The 23,975-nt window shown below is 37.4% G+C and overlaps 1 long non-coding RNA gene across 1 annotated transcript in view; it reads right to left on the bottom strand.

Moving 5' to 3' along the window:
- Positions 1-20,877, bottom strand: part of LOC129529176 (uncharacterized) — a 46,504-nt gene extending 25,627 nt beyond the window's left edge. The window contains exons 1-2 of the long non-coding RNA XR_008674630.1: positions 20,808-20,877; positions 14,138-14,230 (exon numbers count right to left, since the gene is read on the bottom strand). This is a non-coding gene — a long non-coding RNA (uncharacterized lncRNA). The remainder of the gene's footprint in view (positions 1-14,137; positions 14,231-20,807) is intronic.
- Positions 20,878-23,975: the final 3,098 nt, after the last annotated feature.

The raw sequence follows: 23,975 nt of genomic DNA, 5'->3' as shown, positions 1-23,975 counted from the left end.
GTAGTGTAGAGATGTACAAAGACTCTAAAGATGCTCTCAAGAACAGCCTCAGAAATGGTTAGAGTAATGGAAGGATTGATCTGAGGCATTTACTAGGTTTAAAGGATCTAAATGTGCTTAATCCTTAAAGCCTAGCTCAGCAACAACTAATGGGAGATGGGATAACGCTCTACAAATATTTGAACGGCATAAACATCAAAGATGGAGAGAAATTATTTGGCTTGTTAGAAGACAGTATGATTAGGAGTAACTAAAAATGACCTCTAGGGTGAATCTAGGATTAGCCTACTGAAAGTAAAGTGCTTAGGTTTCAGGGCAGACTCTTAACAGAAGTGATAAATCAATACAGATGAAGGTAGAAAAAAAATTGATCCACAAATGAGTTGACTTCACTTATACTTCAAACCTGAGGAATGATTACCCCCAAATTTCTTTTATTCTCTATTTTCTTTCTGCAGCACCCCAGGGCCTCTCTCCCATGTGTTCTCATAATTGGCCTTGGTAGGTTTTCATTGGCCCTCTTGTCTTGTCTCTGGGGATATCACAATGCTGGCCAATCTTGATTCTCCAAACTGGCAACTGCTGGTCTCCCTTCTTTTCCTTCATTCAACAAATATTTGTTAAATTTACTAATAAGTATCTTTTAAATATTTCTTAAGGTACTAGTCTAGGCTCTATGTAACAAAACAGAGGCTCTGTCCTCATGAAGTTTATTTTCTGGGAGATTACTAATGGTACCCCACTGGCCATGTTCTAACTGGAATTGATTGAATTCTCATCAGTTCTGTCCCACCAGGGAGAACCCAATAGTACCTGGCTGTGAGCTAACCTAGAAGACAGGTAGCTGGGAGAAATGCAATTATAATAGAACCCAGCAAGAGCCTGGTCCCAATACTTCTTTCCAACCCTACCTGACTCACCTCCTTCACTGCCTTATCTTATTAACTCAGCTGAATTTGCACCATTTACTCCAGCAAACACTCCCTTTGTTCTGCATTGCATCACCATCAGAGAAGTCTTCCAGGCAGGCAATCTGGGGCCTTTCCCCCAATACTGTGTTTTGTGTGTGGCCCTCATAGGTGACAGTTGAAGAGACAGAGACTAAGAGATGACTGTCAGGTAAAGTAAAAAGAAAAAGAAAATACACGTACAATTGGCAAACTTAGTACCATGTCTCCTCTCTGGCCCCCAGAAAGGACTGTTCTTTCTCTCTTGTGGCTTCCCTTTCTTTTCATCTTACACTGCAAGTTGCTCTTTTGTGATTTGCTTTTCTAAGGCTGATATTCACTTAAAAACACACAAACAAAAAAACATTTAAATTTCATCCATATACAAATGTTTCAAGGAAGGCCAGTAGGATAAGTGAAGATTAGGATTGGGAGGGGTGGCTGACTACACCACACAAATACACACTCAGAACCATCCTGTTGATTTATCCCATTTCCTCCACTTCTTGGGTTCTGCCTGTGTTCTTCTCATGTCATGGCTTCTGTCCTGTTACCCTGGATCCCAGGTAGACCTAGAGCTTGAGGGCAGAGACAGAGTCTTTTCTTCTTTGGTAATTCCTTGCTAGGAAAACATTGCAGGCCCTGATGCTTTCTGTATACTATTTCCTTTAATTTCACTATAAGTGCGTGCAACCTCCATCCCCTCAACTCCCACAGCTAGGCAAGAATGTGGATTGCACCAGTTACAGGCTTGCCACCTCCTATCTCTGGACATTTTTCATTTCCACAGGGAGACAGCATAATCGAGCCACAATTTTTGGACTTCAGGATTTTTAAAGAAGCTTTTTTAAAAAATATTTTCTGGGTTGAACTTAGAACTGTGATCATCTTGATTGAATGAAAGGACTCAGCTGCCCTCTGTGAAAAGTACACATGCAGATGTTTCAGAGTGATTAATGATTCCGGAGCGCCTTCCTAGGGTCATCTTCTCTGAGTATTATTACAAACTAGATGGGAGAGATTAGCTATAGTACTAAGTGCAGACAAGAGAAAAGTCTAGAACAGGGCTGTTCATTATGGGAGCCATGAACCAGCTATATGTGGCTATCAAGATTTGAAATTTAGCTCTCTGAATTGAGATGTGCTGTAAGTGTAAATTATACAGCAGATTAAAAAAACCCAAGAGAAAAATATGTAAAATAACTCATCATACATTTTTATAGTAGTTTCATGTTGAAATAATATTTTGGATACATTGGGTTAAAATGTATTGGTAAAATTAAGCTCATTTCTTTTTACTTTTAAAAAATGTGGCTATCAGAAAATTAAAAATTACGTACATGCTAGCATATATTTTTATTGGGTAGTGCTGGTTTAGAAAAATGGTATCTAGGAATATACACTTCTAATTAAGTTCACCTTACTTTTCTGTAACGCCTTTATTTGTATTTTTTCTGGCACTTCTTATATCTACCGTTTAAACTAGCTTAGAATTAAACTGCCACCTTTGCTTTAAAAACATCTGGCATGTAACATCCAGGCGTAATTATTTTTCTGCTACAACCATGTTGCTATAGGAGCAAAGTTATGGTGTAATAAAGAACAACTTGAGCTAATAACTTGTATATGAAAATAGTTACATCTTCATTGTAGAAGCCACGAGGTACCCATGCTGTTTCATTGCACACACAAATCCCTTTTATAATGATGCTTTTCATTCATTTGGCATGCTTTTATTATTATTAATACAACAGCAAAAACTCCATATATATCAGGGTAAAAGCATCTATTTTGGATAATCAAACCTATAAATCTTGTGACTGCTCAGATATAGCCAATTAACTCCCCTTCCCCAGAACTGCAGTATACCATATGGTGCAAAAAGGGTGGTCACATACTTCTTGCAGTGCTTTTGACTGAGTGACATAGTCACAAGAACCATGGAAACTAGTGAGGAGGTACAAATGTTTCGGTTGCCCAAAACACTCATTTTAAACCCTAATAAGAAATGTTTCTATTCTTTAAAAATTTGACATCTTTATTAACGATGTCAAAAGTGCTCATTAGTACTTTAGCAGAATCCTTCATTGTGCATTAGCAGAGTCCTTCTTTATACCTCTGAGGCGCCATTGTTTGATAACAGAAGAGTTTTTAAAAAATAAACCAGAGATAATACTTTATAAAGAACTCTAGTCACCTTCCATATCTATTCTGGGATATTGTTTTGTTTCTTTGCCTATTGCAGCAAGCCATCATTGTTGTTGTGTGCGTGTGTGTGTGTGTGTGTGTGAGAGAGAGAGAGAGAGAGAGAAAGAAAGAGGAGGGAGACAGAGAAGCAATCTACATGAAATGCCATGCAGTCAATAGGCAAAGTGGGATTGACATGAGTGATGATCTTTTATTTTCATTCACTTTTAAAAAATCTTCATCTGAAAATGTTTAATAGCTTGATTGCTGCTATCTAAATATTTTTTGAATTAACTAGTTATATCACTAAGGCAAAATACATGCTTTGAAATTTCAAAGGTCAGGAAGTCACATTTCATGATCATGTGAATTCTGGCTTGATTGTGTGTATATACCCTGAGCACAATCTCTTTTGGACATCTGGGATTTTGGTTTTGTTGAATTAAAATTGCCCCATGATTCTAATGTGTTTTTAGACAGTGCTTGCTTCTTAATTATTTTGAGCTTAAAATGGTGAACGTATGAAGTGCTTAGATATGGTTTAAAAACCTGAACAAAAATATACTGAGAAAAATTTCATATTTGTACACTTCTCATTCAATATTGTTTCTTGCCTCCAAATCGCTTCCATAAAATATTGCAGATTTCAATTTCTGTTTGAGTTGTTCATCATTCCTTCAAACTATAGCTGACCTTTCCATAAATTTGTTTTTGGATAAAAATGATGACCTAGAAGATATTTCACCAAGTGAACCCCTGCCAAAACCTGATAAGTGGGGTCCAAAATACCCAATCTTATAAAATGCAAGCTCACAATTTTACAAGGTTAATGGAATGGGGTGGGGGTGAGCCTGTTCAGCTAGCTGCCACAGTTCTGGGGTTTGTCTGAGGATCCCAGTCAGCCTCCATCCCAGTTGCAGTGTAATGCCACCTGGTATTGGTTGTCCTTTCTGATTTAAGTGCCATTGACATTGATCCAGCTTCCCAGGGAAGGCTGGGAATTCTAGGACAGCAGCAGCAATTCCATGAATCTCCTGGTTAATTTGTGCCACTTCATTGGCCTTACTTGGGGGAAACTGAGCCAGGAAAACTCTGGAGACCAGGGACCCACTCTTTTCCCCTGTACCTCCCAAGAAGAGTTTTGTTTTGTATTTTTTGCCACTTCCACCAAGTTTTGCCTTTCCCTTTACATTTCACTTCATGCCTTACCTCCCATATACAAACTTTAACCCCACCAGATCTGAAAACATGATTAGATAGAAGGAAGGAGTCAATCACATTGTATACAAATTTTGTTTCTGTGGGTTCTGTTTGCATGGGGTTTTGCTGCAATTTTCTTGTATTCAACCAAGTATCATTAGAAATGAATTTGGCAAAAACTGTACCCTCCATGAACATGACTAGTTATAGATCTCAGTTCCCGTATAGTTTCTGCTCATGCCTACAGATGATTATTAAATATGTAGATTTTACTTATTTTCAAATTTTGATTTATTTAGCTGAGGAATCTTAACTTCATCATTAGGACATGTAGGTGGGGTATTTTACTAAAATTAGAGAAGAGGTACATTTTATTTTTATTTATTGTTTTGTACCCCAAATTAACTGTTTGAAAAAAACCTTAGCTTTTGATTGATCAGAAAGGAATTTGAAACAATGTATTTGTAGATCACACATAGAATAATATCTACTTTTCAAATTTATTAGGTAAATCTCATGGGAAAGAGCTCTCGAAATACCTATAGCATTTGATTTGAAGCAATTGTACTGCTTTAGAGTCTCATCTCCCCTATGATAATATAAAAATTATCACTAATCACAGATTAATTTATCTTTGCATACCTCACAGTGAACAAGTAGGCATTTAATAAATATTAAAAAAGAATGTGCATTACACATGTGCTTTTAAAATGTTCTGCAAATCAAAAAAAAGCCAAGCCACGCCATTAACAATAATCACAGCTTCTCTGTCTCCTCCAGTCTAAGTGTATAAGCAACTATGAATATAGGTGGCTAAAACATTATACAATTGTGCATAGCACACATGCTTCACCAATGTCCAAAATACTTTTCAATCTCCTTTGTCATTCAACTTATTTTAATATCCCGTCTAGGTACTGGAGATTGAAATCAGTTGGCTTCTTGGTTCTGTAAAAGAAATGGCACAATAGCCACAGACTTGATAAGCTTTCATTCCAGATGAATGATCTTGTCTAGAGAGACAGCTTTTTCTGAAGGCAGGTTCACCCAACTCTCCATAATAAAAATCTCCTATACTCCAGCTGGAACTTTGGAAAATTTTCAGGAAAATTCAAACACCTTGAGGTGCTGTGGGAAGGTCACTTTATGTAGCAGAACATTTTAGGTATGGGGGTTATTGTTGCATAGCATGAAACAAAAAAGCAGGAGAGAGTGACTTTGTTCAGCATTTTCTACCAAAAAGATCTAGGCTTTCGTCACACAGTGGTCAACAAACAGAATCTTCTCTTAGAGCAAATAAAATTGTCTCTCCATGTCCCAATTGTATGACAGTCATGAATTTAGTTCTGTGCCTGGAGAGTAATGGAACTTGAGAGTGATGGAATCAATATGCTTCTGGGTTGAGCAGAGGGATGATTTTGGAAGAGTTTAGATGAAAATGTGGCCTCTAAGCCTCGGTCCAGAGACGGACTTCAGAAGATCTCTAAATCCATCCAAATCTCATACACAATTGTGGATGCACATATATGTATTTTTTTTTTTTGGCAGAGTACACAGCTTTCATTACGTTCTTAAGGGAATTCAAGGCTCCTACAAGAATTAGAACCTCTAATTCAGAGTACTCAGAAGTTACATTCTAATGGTTGTTTGAAAAATTTAAGAGACGGTGTCCCTAGGATTTCTTACAGATGATTGTAACAAATGTCAGGTGGATATTTGTGACTAATCTGAAAAAAGGTAACATCAGGACCTCTGTGAACAGTCGTCTTCCTTAGAGTAGTGTGGGGATGACTGTCACATACAGCCTTAAGAGGCAGATGTGCTAGAGAATCAAGTTGAGAGTGAAGAGACAGGGCATTTATAAGGAGGGTTAATAAAATGGAATCCAGCCAGAGGATCACAAGTAGGATGGCAGTGGGTCTAGAAATTATAGAACAAAATAAACATAAAAAAGCTGAGAACATTTAGAGACAAGAAGGCTTTGTCCTGGGGAGGGGCACCCATGATAACCACCTTTAGATACCATGCGGAAGACAAACTGGATTTGTTTTTATTCTGAGTGTCTTGTTTTTAGTATGAGTGTCTAGAGAGACAGAACCAGGTAGCACCAGGAGCAGCTCTGGTCTGGTTGGTCATAGCTGTAATGCCAAGGCTCTTAGAGGGCATTCCTCTAAAAGCTGATCTGGAGACAATGGTTTGAGTGAGGTCGTTTATTTAGGAGATGATCCCAGGACACACCATGAGGCATGAGAGAAAAGTCAACAAAGGGTTGTGGGAAAGTAGGGCTCAATTGCACGTGGACCTCCTGAGAGACTGTGTAGCGCAAACTTCAGAGCTCCCCTGAGGGCTGAGGAAGCTGGCATGGTTATCCACTGATTCCTGCCCCTCATTTGCTGGAATTCACTCTTGGGTGGCCCAGCCTACCCTGAGTCCAGACTGAGCTTGCTGCCGCAGCCTGAGAACACCCTCAGCTAGGAATGCAGGAAGCTGTAGGTCTGCATGGAGACTGTTTACAGGGGATCTCTGGGATGGGCTGAGGTCATCTGGGTGCCAACATCCTCTGTGAAACCAAGCCGGCACTCTTACACGCTCACTTGCCTTCTGCTTCTGCATGGATGTGAGGCAGGAGAGCTGTCACTGCAGCTAACAGAGGCAGAATGCATCTCAGGGACATGGCACATTGAATCTTGCATTGGATCTCAGGATTTGCGGCAGGTGGGGTGACACCCTCAGGGGATGCCAAAACCAAGGTGGTAAATGGAGGCAGTGATTTTTCTTTCAGCTCACAGCTACCATACTGCTCACGGGTCCAGCACAGGGCTGGTGGCCAGAGGCTGACTGCTGGGCAATGGCATCCTGACCTCTCCCATACATCCCCCTCAGGTTGTGCTTTTGTGACATGGCTCTCTTTCCTTTTTCTGTGGATGTGTCCATGATGTTCCCTTTAACCAGATTCCCTGTATTACCAGGGAGAGCGAGAACAAAGGATGGGTAGTAAGGATAGAGGCTGTTTTGTGATTTACCACTGGGCCTGTGTCTGCCCTGCTGGGCTTAGCCCTGCCTGTGCTGTGTTCTCTGAATTGGACTGAATTGAATTTTATTCAGGTAGTTCCAGACAAGAAAGCAGGCATATGCTCAGCTGGATTCTGGCTTATCCATGCAGCAGGTCAGCTACCAGAGTTTACTCAAGCTCTTTAATAAATTTATACTAACTTTCTTGCCCCCTAAAATTTGGACTAGAAATCAACTAAATTAAAGTGGGCATTGTCAGCAATTTTCATTTTATTGTTGTTTTGGGTTAAATGTTAAGGCAAATCAAATCACTGGAACTGGTTTTGCTGGTTTCAGTTCAATGTTTCATCGTAACTAGCATTTATACTTTTTCCCTTTTCCCGCTCATTCTGTCTCTTCATTCGCTTTCCTTCATTCCGTTCTTAATTTAGTGATTATTTCAAATAACATACTAAGAAAAAGTGCTGACACATAAAGCTGGAATCCCATGTCTGCCTCTTTTCCCCCAACAAAAAATTACGCTGTTCAATTCTTTTTAAAAATGTAACTTCTAGCCATTCAGCCTTCAGACATAATAATATAAATCTATTTCTTAACCCAATTTTAATTCAGTTGCACAGTGCATAGTGGAATGAGCTTGGAAACCAGACAAAAATTAGAGTAATAAAAGCAGACAATGCCTTTGCCTATGTATTATGCCTTATAAATTTCAGGTTCTCTGACTGGCTTCATTTTAACTAGCTGAGAAAAATATAATCCGCCAAAGATGGTTACCAGTGTTCAAAGTCAACTGAAACCGAGGCAGTGTTCAGTAATTACAGCCTTACAGTTTCTAGGAGACTCCGTCCCCACCAGACCTGCCGTCTCATGTTCCCATTTGTAACATTGTTCATTATATTCAACCTGCTGCCATCACTCTGGAGCTTTCAAAGGCATTCTGGGGGCTATCTTGCTGTAGGACATGGATAATGAAATAGTTATATGTGACTTGTATTATAATCGTCTCACCTAACCCCCCATTTAGCTTGAAAAGTAGACTTAATAAAAGCAGGAGTGAAAGGCACTTTATGTTTTTAATAAGGAGTCTCATATGGTATTACCTGCTGTTTTTCATTGTGTGTCTCATCTCATGGTTTTCCTTTGAGATACATGACAGAAGAAAGCCAAGCACATCTCTTAATCTTAAAGCACTTTAAGAATCTATTGCAGTAATCTACCAAAATTGATCAATAACTTCAAGCTAACAGGGCTGATTTCCAAAGCACATATGTGTACTTATAGAGACAGGCAGATCTGTTCACTGGCAAGTAAAGGCCGTCTTATGTCCAAGAAACTAGAGGATTCTACTGTATAATAATTTAATGTTCTGTTTGCAAAAGGTAATTATAAAACTCTCATTCCATCTCCTGCTCTGATGGGCTCAGGATGAATATAAACTGGATTAAGAGGAAATGGATAAGACGTTCTGTATTGCTGAACTCTGCCTGGTGTCATGATACGCAAACAGTGAGCAGAGTGCTGAAACTACTAAATACACACTGAAGAGATGACAGGGCTCAAATGCGAGAATGCCTGGATCTGCCAGAGAAAAGGACTCCTAAAAATAGTGCTAACAATTTACAGAAGAGAAAATCTGACTGTGGTGTAAAAATCTTTGAAGGCAGAGCTGCTTGGAGCTGGATGCTATAAACATATTCATGATGATATGTTTGGAGAGGCATCTATTTTCTATGCGTTAATTCTCAAATGAGGAACGGAAAGAACATCTATGGACCTGTAATATGTGCTGAAAAAAGACTGGACTAGGAATCTGGTGGCCTTATTTCTAGATGAGGATTTACCACTAATTAGCTCTGTAACCTTTTTAGTAAGGCGCAATACCTCGTTAGGCCTTCTCTATAAAATAGGTCTGCTAAACTGAGTGTGGCCTCCAGGTGCTAAAAGATCAGGGCAGGTTGAATATTCATGATTTCCCCAAATTCTAGCCTGGTTATAATGCAAATTTTTTTAAATTTAAGGGACTACATTAAAAAATGCACCTCCCTGTTTTTAAGGTTATTAGATATTTTTAAATAAAAAAGTAACACATGTTCATTATAACAAGTCAAATAACACATAAATATGGAAAGAAAAAGATTCAAAATTAAAAATCTCTCTTGAATCTTCCTCTAAAACTGTGTCTGGAATTGGTTCCTTCTGATGGGTTCTTGGTTTAGCTGACTTCAAGAATGAAGCCGGGGACCCTCGTGGTGGGTGTTACAGCTCTTAAAGATGGTGTGTCCAGAGACTGTTCCTTCAGATGTTCAAATGTGTCCAGAGTTTCTTCCTTCCAGTTGGGTTTGTGGTCTCTCTGACTTCAGGAGTGAAGCTGCAGACCTTTGCAGTGAGTGTTACAGCTCATAAAGGTAGTGCAGACCCCAAAGAGTGAGCAGCAGCAAGATTTATCGTGAAGAACGAAACAACAAAGCTGCTGTGGAAGGGCACCCAAGCCAGTTGCCGCTGCTGGCTTGGGCGGCCAGCTTTCATTCCCTTATTTGTCCCCGCCCACATCCTGCTGATTGGTCCATTTTACAGAGTGCTGATTGGTCTGTTTTTACAGAGTGCTGATTGGTGCGCTTACAAACCTTTAGCTAGACACAGGGTGCTGATTGGTGCATTTTTACAGAGTGCTGATTGGTGCATTTACAAACCTTTAGCTAGATACAGAGTGCTGATTGGTGCATTTACAAACCTTTAGCTAAATACAGAGTGCTGATTGGTGCGTTTTTACAGAGTGTTTATTGGTGTGTTTTTACAGAGTGCTGATTGGTGCACTTACAATCCTTTAGCTAGACACAGAGCACTGATTGTAGCGTTTTTACACAGTGCTGACTGGTGCATTTACAATCCTTTAGCTAGACAGAAAAGTTCTTCAAGTCCCCACTTGACCCAGAAAGTCCAGCTGGCTTCACCTCTTAAAACTACTCCACCTAAGGTAATTAGCAATGCTATATGTTATTACATTGTTTTCATTATACTTTTAATATATGTTTATATATAAATCATTCTTTAAGCAAGTTCCTTCATAAAAATGGCATCATTTTTCATTTAATGATGTACCATGGATAGGCAAACCATGGTTCATGAGCTGACTCTGGCCATGCTGAATGTATTGTCTATGGCTGTTTTCACACTACAAAGGCAGAGTTAAGTAGTTGCGACGGAGACATTTTAGTTATAAAGCCAAAAATATTTAATATCTGGTCCTTTAGAGAAAAACTTTGCCATCCTTTCAACATGTGTAGCTCTGTCTCATTGTTTTTAAAAAGTTGCATAATATTCCATAGAATGTATATGCACCATTGATTCAACTCTACTGGCTCAGGAAGTTGAAAAACCAAGAGGAATGTAAGCTTCAGATACTGTCAGATTCAGAAACAGAAATGATGTTCTCAGGAGCCTGTCTACATTTGAGTCTTGGTTCAGCATTTGTCTCTGTAAGCTTAATTCTCAAGCAGTCTTTCTTCTTTGACAAAATAGTCATCATCAGTTCCAGTCTTAAATCTCATTTTACAGTGTTAAGAAAGCTGTTCTTTCCCAGTTGTTTTTTCTGAGATATGATTTCTGAGATATGATTTTCGCTGACCTGGTTGCCCATCCCTGAACCAGTCACTGTACCAGGGCATCAGTACTCTATCTGCCAAGTTTAGGCCACATGCTCCCCTCTGGACTCTGGAGCATGAGGCCACCCTTACCAAAACATTTGGATTGAAAGTATGAAAGTGTGATTACCCAAGGATAATTGCTGAGCAGTTATTAAAAGGGGAGACAAACACTAAGAACTTGAGACAACTAATGTCTACCATAAACTCATATTTTCCTCAAGTAGCTTAATGGGATAGATATTTGTCTTCTTAGAACTTCTGTAAGCATGGTTGGTACACTTCTCAAAAAGTTTCTTGTAGTTGATCACAGTTCATCTCATCAGCAATTCTTAAGTACTAGTTATTAAAGCAAATTTTAAAAAATTGATTTGGTATTTGAAAAATATCTTACTGTTTAAATTTGCATTCTAATGACCACTAGTGAGATTGAGTATCTTTTCATAACTTTGTCTTTTATTATATGCATTTATTCTTTTTTTTTTGAGACAGAGTCTTGCTCTGTCATCAGGCTGGAGTGCAGTGGCATGATCTTGGCTTACTGCAACCTCCACCTCCTGGGTTCAAGCGATTCTCCTGCCTCAGCCTTCTGAGTAGCTGAGATTACAGGTGCGCAGCCACCACACCCAATTAATTTTTTTATATTTTTAATAGAGATGGGGTTTCACCATGTTGGCCAGGATGGTCTCAATCTCCTGACCTCATGATTCACCCGCCTTGGCCTCCCAAAGTGCTGGGATTACAGGCGTGAGCCACCACACCCGGCTGTGCATTTATTCTTATATGAAATATCACAATATCATTTATACATTTTTCTATTGTGTTGCTTATCTTCTTACATTTGTAGGAGCTCTGAGTACATTAAGCATACTAATCTTTTGTCTAGTTTATATGTTGCAAATCTTTTTGCATCAGTTGCTTAGCTGGCCTTACTTATTATATCATGCTATATTTTTTAAAAGTATGTGTTAAGTAAGCTCTGTGAAGAAGTCCATTCCAATTGTAGAAATAAATCACAATGTCACTGATCTGAGAGCACTGAGTGAAAGCATTATTGAAAGTTATGTTCATCTTTATGTTTAAAATGCTCATATTCAGAAATTACATGTTTCAGGGTGTGTAAATAGAACACCTCCTGGCTTCTCTATTGCTATATGTGGTTCAAGGAGAGATGGGAGCTCGAACACACACAAACCCAGTCCCCTTCATCCACAAGGCGTCATCTGTCACTGAAGCAGCTCAGCTCCACCACTTGGTCAAGCACAGAAACCAATATCCAGCAATCCTACTCCTGGCTATAGATCCAAGCAAACTGAAACTAGGATCTTGCAGGGATATCAACACTCCCATGTTCATTGTAGCACTATTCGTAATAGCCAAGATATGGACACTACCCAAATACTCATTGACATATGAATACAGAAAATGCAGTGAATACATACAGTGGAATATTACCCAGTCTTAAAAAAGAAAGAAATCCATTTATGACAATGTAGATGGGACTCGACGACATTGTGATAAGTGAAATAATCTTGTCACAAAAGGACAAATACTGCATGATCCCATTTATATGAGGTATCTAAAATAGTCAAGCTCACAAAAGCAGAAACTAGAGTAATGGTTGCCAGGGGCTCAATGGGTGTAAAGTTATATTTGTACAAGATGAGTAAGTTCTAGATATCTGGTGTACAACACAGTGCCTATAGTTAATAATACAGTGCTACGTACTTAAAATTTTGTTAAGAGGTTAGAGCTTATGTTAAGTGTTCTTACAAACAAGCAAGCAAATAAATATAAAACAAAACCATAAAATAGCCAAGGGACACAAGGAACCTTTTGGAAGTAATGAGTATATTTATTACCCTGATTATGATGATGATATCAAGAGGATACATGTATGTCCAAGCTCATCAAACTTTATAAATTATGTACAGATTTTTTTGGGTGCATCAATTATGCCTCAATAAAGCTGAAAAAAACATAAAGGGTTGTTTTGCCTAAAAATAAAAACTCTGGATACAACAGCTCTTATTCAGATAATCTGTCTACAGCAATTACTTCTAATTATGCAACATTTTCACTTTATCATAGTATGACACTTTTATTAAACTTATTTTTTCATATAATTATAAAAAAGAAAAATTGTAATAGAGAATCTTATATGTGTTCATGCATATGAGTGGAATGGCTTTAAATAATAATATGAAAGGGAAGAATAAAGCATTTCTATGTACAGAGTAGTTCGTAGTAAAACATGATTTATTTAAGTCTGGACTGAACAACTGACATAATTGCACAGCAAACTGACAGAAAAAAGGGATTTTTTTTTCTCTTTTTAAAGTTCTAAATATCAGGAATCTTAAAGACATTTTGATTACCCAATATAGTAATTTTGATTATAATCTTTTATTTTAAATTATGATTGCTTAGAGGTGAGGCACCGAATTGTTTTTTTAAAGCAGTACCTATCTGTAGTTTTAAAAATAAATACATCAAAAATTAAGTTATGCAATGACCTGTCCCAAATCACAAGCCAGCAAAGGGGAACACGCAGGCTAGCTAGCCAAAGGTCTCTGGATCTGCAGTCAGTTTTTGATTAATTAATTAATTAGTGCCTTCATTGATTCAGTGATATGTATTATGTATTAAGTGGTTTCTGTTACATAAGGTGATTATAAATTAATATGTTCTGGCTAATATAGTATTTTATAAAGAAAGAATTATTGTGTAAGATAAACATAGGTCACCTAGTCTTAAATAATTAGATAATGAAGTTTTAATTTATTTTTTTGACATTCTTGTTTAGCAGTTTTGTTTTTTAAAAATTTCATATTTTATTTTAGATTCAGGGGGTACCTGTGCAGGTTTGTTTCATGGGTATATTGGCTCATGTTGAGGTTTGGGATACAAACGATCCCATCACCCAGGTAGTGAGCATAGTACCCAATAGTTTTTTTTAAATCATTGTCCCCCTCCCACTCTCTCCTCACTAGTAGTCCCCAGGGTCTACTGGTGAGAACATGTGGTATTTGGTTTTCTGTTCCTGCGTGATTCCCTTAGGGTAATGGCCTCCAGCTGCATGCATGTAGTTGACTAAATTTTAAATTCTCAATATTGGATAAAGGTGAATCCATTTTGCGTGATTCATACCTCAGGGTCTCATGGTGTCTGCTGCCTCAGTCATTGTAAGCATGAGTGTCCACATTTAGTGTACTTGCTGCAAATGATGGTTCATAGAGAATTCTGGACATTAGAATGTTGAAACAAGTTTAATTAATCCTCTGCCAAAATACATTCCTCCAACTCACAACTTTGTGATTGAGGAATAATAATAACAAATATATGAGAACACACACACACACGTAACTTAATTCATCAATCCTCTCAACTACTCCACTAGGTTAACACTGATTTTCCCCTTTTATAGATAAGGAAATGGAAGAACAGATAGGTTAAGTGCCTTGTCTAAGGACAGCAAGCTAGCAAACGGAAGAGCAGGGTTCAAAGCCAGGCTGCCCAGCTCCAGGGCTATTCTAATTTACACGTCCGACTGCCATACAAGTTATTGACAGCTAGTCTGGAAGTGGGGTCTTGCACTTGGTGCTTTTAGAAATATTTCCTCCCTCCTTCAAGCACTCATTTGTTTTAGTCTCTTGTGGCAGTGACCACATTTACCTCTGCTATTGCCCTACTTTACAGATCGTGTGGATTGGAATATCACAACTGGTTGCTGTAGACACTGCTGCTCCTGACTTGCTAAACTGTTGGCAGCCTTCACCCTCATGTTTAGTTCCACCTGTTTTCTCTTATTCTGTTCACAGTGGGAACGAAAAGCAGCTGAGATTCTATTTTTGTTTATTAATTGGTCCCATTACTCAGAAGCCTTTTTTAAATAGAGCTCCCTGCTTTTCCAAGTTTAGCAATCTGTTCATTTCTTTCTTAGTCCAACCCTTAATCATCTTCAGTGTTCACCTCCCAACTCCTTCCAACATCTCTATATTCCTGTGGAGCTTAGGATGAATGAATATTCAAATAGGGGTCTGACCGTATAGAAAATGGGAAAGGACTTCTGGCCCTCATGTACTATGTGATTCTTTGCAGTATCCAGGTTTCCAGTTTACATTCTTTCCCTGCCTCAGTCCTCTGTATCTATGACATTTTATTCATCAGCAACCCTTTAATAATGAAATTATGTAAAATGCGCTGCATGGGCAGAGAGGTTGCTCTGCTCCTCTATTCCCAGCACATACCAAACACAGTGCCCAGATTATACTTTCAATTCTGTTAAGGAGGTTTTCAACAGAATGCAATTCAGAACAATTATTGGAACCGTACCTATTCTAAAGTCACAACTGGGACGTTGGTGAATTCAGAGTCTCCGTTAGGATTTTTGACATTTAAAATTTTGAAATAGTCAATTTGAAAAAATGGCCAAATTCATGTGATTTTGCATAAATTATTTAGTTTGATAGCTAATAGCTGTTTAAAGGACTAAGTTTTAAACTCGTTTCATGATTATAAGATTTTGCTGTTAAGTTACTCAGTTAAGTTTTTGCGTTTTTTTTTTTTTTTAGTGGAGGATGGTCCATGGTTTTGTGAAGTTGGTAAAACATAATCTATTTTTGTGTATCTAGGACAAAATAATTAGTTTCAAATCCTGTCAGAAATATTCTCAGTCCAAATAAATCAATGCTTGTCTTAATGAAGGAGATTTTTAACACCAGAGAAAGTTAAGAGTAGAAATGCTTAGAAATTTAGGAGACTGTATGTAAAATTCTTATGCCACAGTTAGATCTATATCTGTGGGTGGCAGAATGTCTTAGTAGAGAGCTAAGAGGCTGTGCAAATTAAGGAGTAGGCATCCATCCACATAATTTAATATGATTTCCCATTTGTTGTCACTAATTTTTATTAATTATCCTATACTTCATTTAAGAAATGGGAATTATGTATTTTTCTTTTCCTCACAGCCACATCCTTCTTGGTTAAAAGATCTGGAATTTACATCAGGTGTTTTGAGATTAATGAACAGTGCAAGATATAGGAATCCTTTAAAAATATTAAAGATAATTTCTTAATAACTACATTGGTTTTTTGGCAGCTATTTTATAGATGGCAGTAGACTGGATTTTTATAGAGGAAAATAATTTAGCATTAAGGACAACTATAATGTTTCACGTCTTTAGGACATTATTTGTTTTGAAAAATTTGTCAGTGCAGTATGAAGATTTAATTAGACTAAAGCAATTAATCAATTATTTAAGTCTAATTTAAAAATAATACATTGAAATAAAATTAAAATAATACAGATATAATTATTTTAAATATGAAATTCTCCCTCTTTACTCTTGTAGTCTTAATTGTCAAAAAGAAAAAAAACTCACAAAAAGCAAATTGATAATATCTATTGTGGGAGAAAATGACTGTGCACTATTGGTGACAGTTTATATGGATGAAACTTTTTTGGAGAAGAATTTAGAAAAAAGTCATCAAAACCTTATTTGTGTTTACCATTTGACCTAGAAATTTCATTACTAAGACTGTGTCCTCCAGAAAATTTCAAGGATGTTTATTTCAGCATCATTTGTAATAAAACAAAACTGGAAATGACGGAAATGCCTATCATTAGGAGACTCTTACATGAATTACAATGTGTTCTTATTAAGGAGCTATTATTTGGCTTTTAACATATGGGAGACTTGTATGTACAGATACGATATATTGCCAAGATACAAAATTCAGAACACTACATTATTCGTATAGTATTCTATTTTTTTTTGTTTTTTACACAACTTTTTGTTTTTCCTTTGAATTACTAATTGTCTTGCTTATTTGTTTTCTTAATTCTCTTCGTACTTATCGCTTATTCAACATTGATGTTTCCCTCAGTTGTCTCAATCTGCTCTCATGCATTGAAACACGTCAGATACTCTATACATTTCATGTTCTTGGGGACATCTTTCCTGGGGCTTACTGACCTCCTTAAATCTCACCTAGTTTTCTCCTTAAATTTAAGAGGAAGGCACTCAAAAGTTTATTGAAAACTTTGTGGGCATGAACAGAGCTGTCAGCTGTGTATTTTGCTGTAGAATCACATGGTCATGATGCTATATAATCTTTGTGTTTACCACTTTAATCATTCATAGAGTAAACATAACATAGTTAATGGTATCTTTACTGATTGATGATTGAGTATACATTTAAAGTTCTGCTACTAGAAATAATTCTTGGATGAATATCTTTTTATATATACTGAATTATTTCTTTAGAAGATAGTTCATTTTCTGAGTTTGATCAAGATGATGCAGTGGGGCTGGAAATGGCCTATTTGGTTCTCTATGATGGTAATATCATGGGAACATTCTTGCTTCTTCACAGAATAAAACTCTCTGTGAGTCCAGGTCAGTGCAAGAGAGTCTAAGTCTCTATAGACTTTCTCAGATGCAAAGCCAAAATTCATCTTAATTTGTCACATTGCAGTATTCTTTTGTTCAGCTTTAGAGAAGAAGATATTTTGCTAGAGATAATACTTAGAATCCCTAAGAATGTCAGTGATAGATAAATTTAAATGTAGAATTCTAGGGTTCCATGCTACTGGAATTTAAAAATTTGGTGAATGGTAATGGTCATAAATGATATAGGATGAATAGGCATGTAGACATTCACTAGTCAGTTTTACTGTGACAATAATGGCAGGAGTCTGCAAGAAATTTACTCTTGATATATCTGTCTCTAATGAACTGGACAGGCATTACCAAACCAACCTCTCAGCAATGAAACTTTGTGACAATGTAGCTCTGATTTGTCTTTGTTTTATCTTGTTAGCTGAGACAGTTGATAGCAAACATGTAAATGGATGGAATTAAAGCAATTCATTTGCACTCCCAGAAGGATTATTTTAACTATTGGTATGGGTTGAATTGTTTCTCCCCAAAAAAGATACGTTGGAGTCCCAACCTCCAGTATCTAAGAATGTGACCTTGTTTGTAGATAAAGGTCTTTACAGAAGTAATCAAGTTAAAATGAGCCATTAGGGTGGGCCCTGATCTAACATGACTTGTGTCTTTATAAAGACATAAAGGGGAAATTTGACACAGAGCTAGACACACATAGAGGGAAGATGATATGAAAAGACACAGAGAGAAGATGACCATCTACAAACAAAGAGCAGCGGTCTGGGATAGATTCTCCCCTCCCAGTCCTCAGAAAAAGTCAACTCTGATGACACCTTGATTTTGAGCTTCTAGCTTCCATAACTATAAGACAATACATTTCTTTTCTTTAAGCTATCAAGTTAGTGGGTTTTTGTTATGGCAGCCCTAGCAAAGTAATGCAAACATTTCCTCTATTCCATTTTGTTAATCCAGCTGTTCATGCCAGGGCCTCCAAGTGCTTTTTAACCAGAGCGAAATTTTAGTTTCAGCAGAATGTCAAGTTGACTTATGCTAAATAGATAATAGCTTTCTAAATTCCCAATACCAAGTATTAAGATATTTTAAAATATAACTGTTGCTTTTTTCTCTCATTATTTCTGAATGTGGAAAAAAAAATCTCATTAGAAATGTTGTTTTCAAATATGTTAGCAAGCCAATTAAAATATAGGCTTCTGGGTTTTGCCCGGATGGTAGTGATGAAATTAATTATGAGCCCAATGCTCTGCTTTCTGTGAGTTTCCTCTTCTCTTAGACCAAGCTGGCAGGTCTATTATTGTAAAAGAAACCACTGAAGGGTCATCACCAGTATGAGATGAAATCATCGATGAACGTTTGACAGTTTGTAGGGCATAGTGATGTTACTTAGATGTTTTGTTTTCTCCTTGGGTGACATGGGCAGCATAGCAATTATAGCACATTTCAAATCATTGCTTACAGGGATATGACTCATTTCACAATGCAGTACTTAGTTGGGGCCCTGGCTATGGATAGAGACAAGTATCTTTCTGTTTATGGCTTTTCCTGAATTATGAGCAAACCAGACAGAGGCTTAGGTTCATTTGAAATTTTACACTGTGTTTTTCATTTTAATGAGATGCCTGGGTAAATTCAAAACTAATACTTTATACTGACACTTGATAGGCACTGACATGTCATTATGTCATACACATGCTGGTCAGGACTTGTAAAAGAAAAACACCAGAGCCATCTCAAGAGTCTCCAAATAGATATGGAGGGAGTATTGTGCCTGAATAGGTGGCACCTCTTTGCTTGTGCACTTGCCGTTTTTTACTGACCTTGTTTGGAGCTGAACACTGCTGCAGGCACCCTTAAATTGATGCCTTATGACAGGTTCTCAGTTGAGTACTCAAACAGCCAAATTACTATCAGTTATTTTTCCGTTCTTTCTGGCCCATTCACCCAACTAATAATAGTTACTGTTAGTTATTGACTCCACTAGTGACTGAACAGTCACTTTTTAATCTAGTGGGTTTTTTTCAATCAAAATTGTCAGACTTATGGGAAAAAAGATTATGTGAAGAATTAATTTGACATGTATTTTTTTGTTATTCATTATAGTCAAAGGCTTATCCTCATTCATATCTTTATAAGTGTTAAAAGTGTTGCCAGATTCTCTCTTCTCCTCATTTATACCCTATACCCTACAACCCTACATGTAAATGAAATCCTTTGTGGCTTTGCATTTCTGGTAGCACAAATGTCTGGCATGAAATACTACAATATACTGGGGCTGAAATCTACCATTTTGGGGGCCTGGTCTGCTGCTATAATTTTCAAGCTGGTCTCCCATTCCCCAGCTTCTTACTTTCCAATTCTAGCGTGTATACATGTCAAGCATCCTGAAATCTCTTTGTCTTTGAGTGGATCTCCAACTTCAGAGCTTAGGGTGATTTGCTTCTCAATCATTTCTACCTCCACCCATCAACATCTTAGATGTAAGACTTCCCCCAGGGTTTCCTCTTTCTCTTCTTTTCTTCCTCTATGGGCAATTATCATCCCTTCCCTTGACTCTAATATATGTTGCAACTTCCACGACCCAACCTCCTCCCTAAACTCCAGATACATAATTACAACAAACATTGTTAAGTATCTTCTATGTCTCACAGATATGTCACACTCAACATGTCCAAACCAAATTTGTCGTTTTTCCTGTAACTTCTCCTCCTCTAAAGAATATCTTTCCATTGATGGAATTGCCACTCCTCCAGTCTCCCAAAGTAGAATATCTGGCTCATCTTCAGCATCCCTCTTTTCCTCACCCTATCACTTGTAATTATCATAGAAACCTATTGGTTCTCTCCTCTAAATCTTTATCGTTTCCTCCTCTTGAATCCCATCATGGCTACTGAAGTTTATGACCTTATTATCACTTGCCTGGACAATTGAAATAATCTCCTGCTTCATCTTTAGCCACTTTCTCTTTCAATCCCCCATTCACACTTTCTCCAGAGTAATCTTTCTACATGAAATCAGATCACTTCTGTCTTCTGTTCAGAATCTGGCATGCTCTGTCATTTAATTAGCTGCTTTAGCATTGACATAGAAATGCCTTTATAATGTCAACTTAAGTCAAATTTTACTTTTACCTCCCTCCAGGTGGAACTACGTTTCTTGTGATGTTGAGTAAACCTGGTTCCCTACATACAGATTTTTTTGAAAAAATTTTTAGTGATTTTGCAAATTCTTGTTTTCTTTGTCACTGAATGACACTACTGTATATCTACTTGCCAGGACTAGGAATCAAAATCTTTGCAGGGATCCTCAATTTTCTTTCCCTTCATACATAACCCAAAGCCACATTACATCATTACCCTAAATATTTGTCACAAGTACACTCAAGACTTTCTGTCTGTACAGTTGCTAACCTGGTAAACTGCCATTATCTTTCTCCTGGGCTCCTATAAGAGCCTGTTATCTGGTCTCCTTGTTTCTGGCCCTGATTCTTTTCCATTCTGCTGTCTGTCACACTCGCTATGTTCTAGAATGCACAGTTTACCATGCCCTCCTCTTTAGAATGTCTCAAAGGCTCTCCTAAGATTTCAGGATAGGATGTAAACTTCTGAAGTTTGCTCCTGCCCTTCTCAGCTGCAAGTCTCTCCTCTGCCCTTTCCTCCCTCCTCTAAGCCTCAGCCGTACTGAACTCCTTCCAGTTTCTGTAGTACATACCCTGTCTACGTCCAAGTCTTCCACAGCTTGGTTCCTCTCACTGCAACTCTACTCCCCTCCCTCTTCATCTGTCTAACTCCTATTTAACTTTTAAATCTCAACCAAAGGTAACTTCCTCCAGGTAGTCTTGACCATATTAGGTGCCCTTGCTATGTGCTGGTATAGCAACCTGCTTTCCCCTGTTAGAGCCCTGATCATAATTTATTTTAATTACTTGTTCAATTAAGCATCTCACATTTCCCCAGCTAGAGTGTGAGGAAAGGGAGACTATCTCCCCTACTGTCACATACTAAGGCTAGCACAGTGTCTGGCAGACAGTGTGTGTTTGATAAATATACACTGATTAGTCTTCTTGTGAGACAAAAACACAGAGTACTTTAAGAAAACACCTATATAAAACATGTTGACCCAATGACTACTGAATAAATACTCTTTTCCCTGAGTGAAATGTCTTTTTTTTCCTTATCTTTATGATCAACAGTCCTTTCTGAAGAATCTGTTCAAATGCCATGTTTTGTTTTAAAATCTTGCCAGATTCTTTCATCTTCTTATTTATACACTACAACAACCTACATGTGAATTAACTCCTTTCTGGCTTTATGTTTCTGGTAGCCAAATGTCTGGTATGAAATTCTATAATATGTTGAGATTGTTTGTTTATGTGAAACTTACAAAATGATGAGATCTAAGACTAGTGATCACAAACTCAGTCATCTTCAGTTTCCAAGCATCTGGCTGGCAGAGTTCCTAGCTTGTAATCATTATTGAATCCATTAATGAATGAAGGAGTGAAGAATAAATGAGCTAGTATCAGTGCCTGAACACCTTTGTCTGGTCCTTGCAGCCCCCTCCCAACTGCCTTTTCTTCCTTCTCTCAAGTATTTCAGTTCTTAGTTCTTTGCTCCACCAAACAAATCACCTGCGGCTTTGCTCATGTGACTTTATTTTTCCCTCTGCACCTTTACACACAGCATTTCATGCACACCTCCTATTCCCCATGCCTCTTGTGCAATTCAAGTGGAAATTCCTACCCATATTCAACCTCTATATGACTATTCATTTATTTAGTCATTTTTTCCTCCTTTATCTTTTATTTACATAATTTACACTGTTCATTTGTACTTTCCATTTATTTACATTTTTTGGTGTGTTTTTAAAGGTGTTTTAAAATATCTTTAGAGATTTAAGTTTGCCAAGGGTCAGTTGTACGTTGACTAATACAACTCTCAAGACTTAGTGGCTTACAGCAAACCTTTTTTTCTTTTTTTATTATTACTTAACACCATCCATGTAGCATGGGTCAGTCAGGGCTGTTTTCCACTTTGCCTTACTTTGGGGCCCAAGCAGCTACTGTTTGGATCACCTCTGAAAAACAGAAAGAAAAGAGTGAAAGGGAGAGCATAGTAAATCATACACTGGCTCTTGAAACTTTACCTGGAAGTGACTCTGCTCATCTGTGAAGCAAGTCATTGTGCCACACCTGACTTCCAAGGGTAGAGAAGTGTGATGTTACTGTATACCTGGAAAGTGTAGAAGTCTTTCATCAACAGCACTAATGATCACATAAGACTTCTATTCCCTTTGGAGGTTCCTATCGGTTCTAGTATAGAGCTTTGAACATGGGGGAAATCAGTAAATGCTAACTCTTTGCTTGACCTGAGGTATATTCATTCCATAATTCTCTCTTGACTTGATTTTGAGTGGTGGTTCTCTTGGAGATGAAACCCAAGTTCTGCAAGAGCAAGAAAATGAACTGTACCCAAAATACAAAGGCAAAAAACACTTTAAATGCTCTAGCACTTTCTGAACTTGGCAGTGATAAAGACCTCACTAATAGTGTAGATGAACTTGATATTGTGGCCCTATTTAAAAAAAAAAAAAAAGCACTAAATCCTCCCAGCTGGAGATAATTGATGAAATGGCTATATCTCAAAGTTTCCCTGACTGCCACTAACAGTGTTAAATTAGATAACTAGCAGCAGCATTTTGAGGAGATGGAAACCATCTGATACCAGAGAATAGAAAATAGAAATAGATAAAAGCATGAGAATTCTGAAAGCTATTGTGTGAGTTTTCTGAAGTTCAAGCTGTACTACCTTAAGAAGTTGAGTTGCAAAGATAATGAACATGCAAATGTCTGATCAACTGGAATATATGACATATACTGTATAGTCTTTTCACTGTGCTTCATGTGAGAGGATAAACATAGTGTGACAGAAATTCCTAAAGGTGTAGATTGTGTTTTATCCCCTGCTGTGCTCACTAGTACCCAGTAAATTGTGGTGAGGAAATATGGGGTGGTACGGGCAACACAGTGTACTGTTGTATTAACACCTTCAATTCCATCATTTGTACAATGGGGAGTGTACCTTGAAAAAAGCACCTACCTTATAGGGTTGCTGTGATGATTAAATAAGATAATGAATGCAAAAATTTAGCTCTCTGCTCAGCCCTTATTAAATAGCAGCTGTTTTGTTTACTGTACAATTTTAACTTATTCTGGTTATTGGTTTTTTTTTTTTAAAGAGAGTGCCATTTGTTCTAGTTCAGAGACTGAAGAAATAAAGAGAAAAACCAAAGCATAGAGCAATTCCATATTGCCGTTTAAAAACATGTTTTTCAAACTGTTATTTGTGACCAATTATTAGGTCATGAAGTCAGTTTACTAGATCAGCATATAAAATAGGAGATAAAATAAAAATATGATAGTGCATTTGATTCCAAAGAATAAATATTTCTATTAAAATCTTATTTTGTGTGTAGTATGTGCCTTTATTAATGTATACATTTATTAATATATATGTATAATGGGTTAAAATATAAAATGCATTTCTTACTCTGAATTGTGGTCATAAAGTCTCAAAGTC

This window comes from Gorilla gorilla, chromosome 1 (genome assembly GCF_029281585.2).
Source record: "Gorilla gorilla gorilla isolate KB3781 chromosome 1, NHGRI_mGorGor1-v2.1_pri, whole genome shotgun sequence".
NCBI classification, from domain to species: Eukaryota; Metazoa; Chordata; class Mammalia; order Primates; family Hominidae; genus Gorilla; species Gorilla gorilla.
The sequence above is the reverse complement of the archived record's forward strand: the minus strand, read 5'-3'. Positions and strand labels throughout refer to the sequence as shown.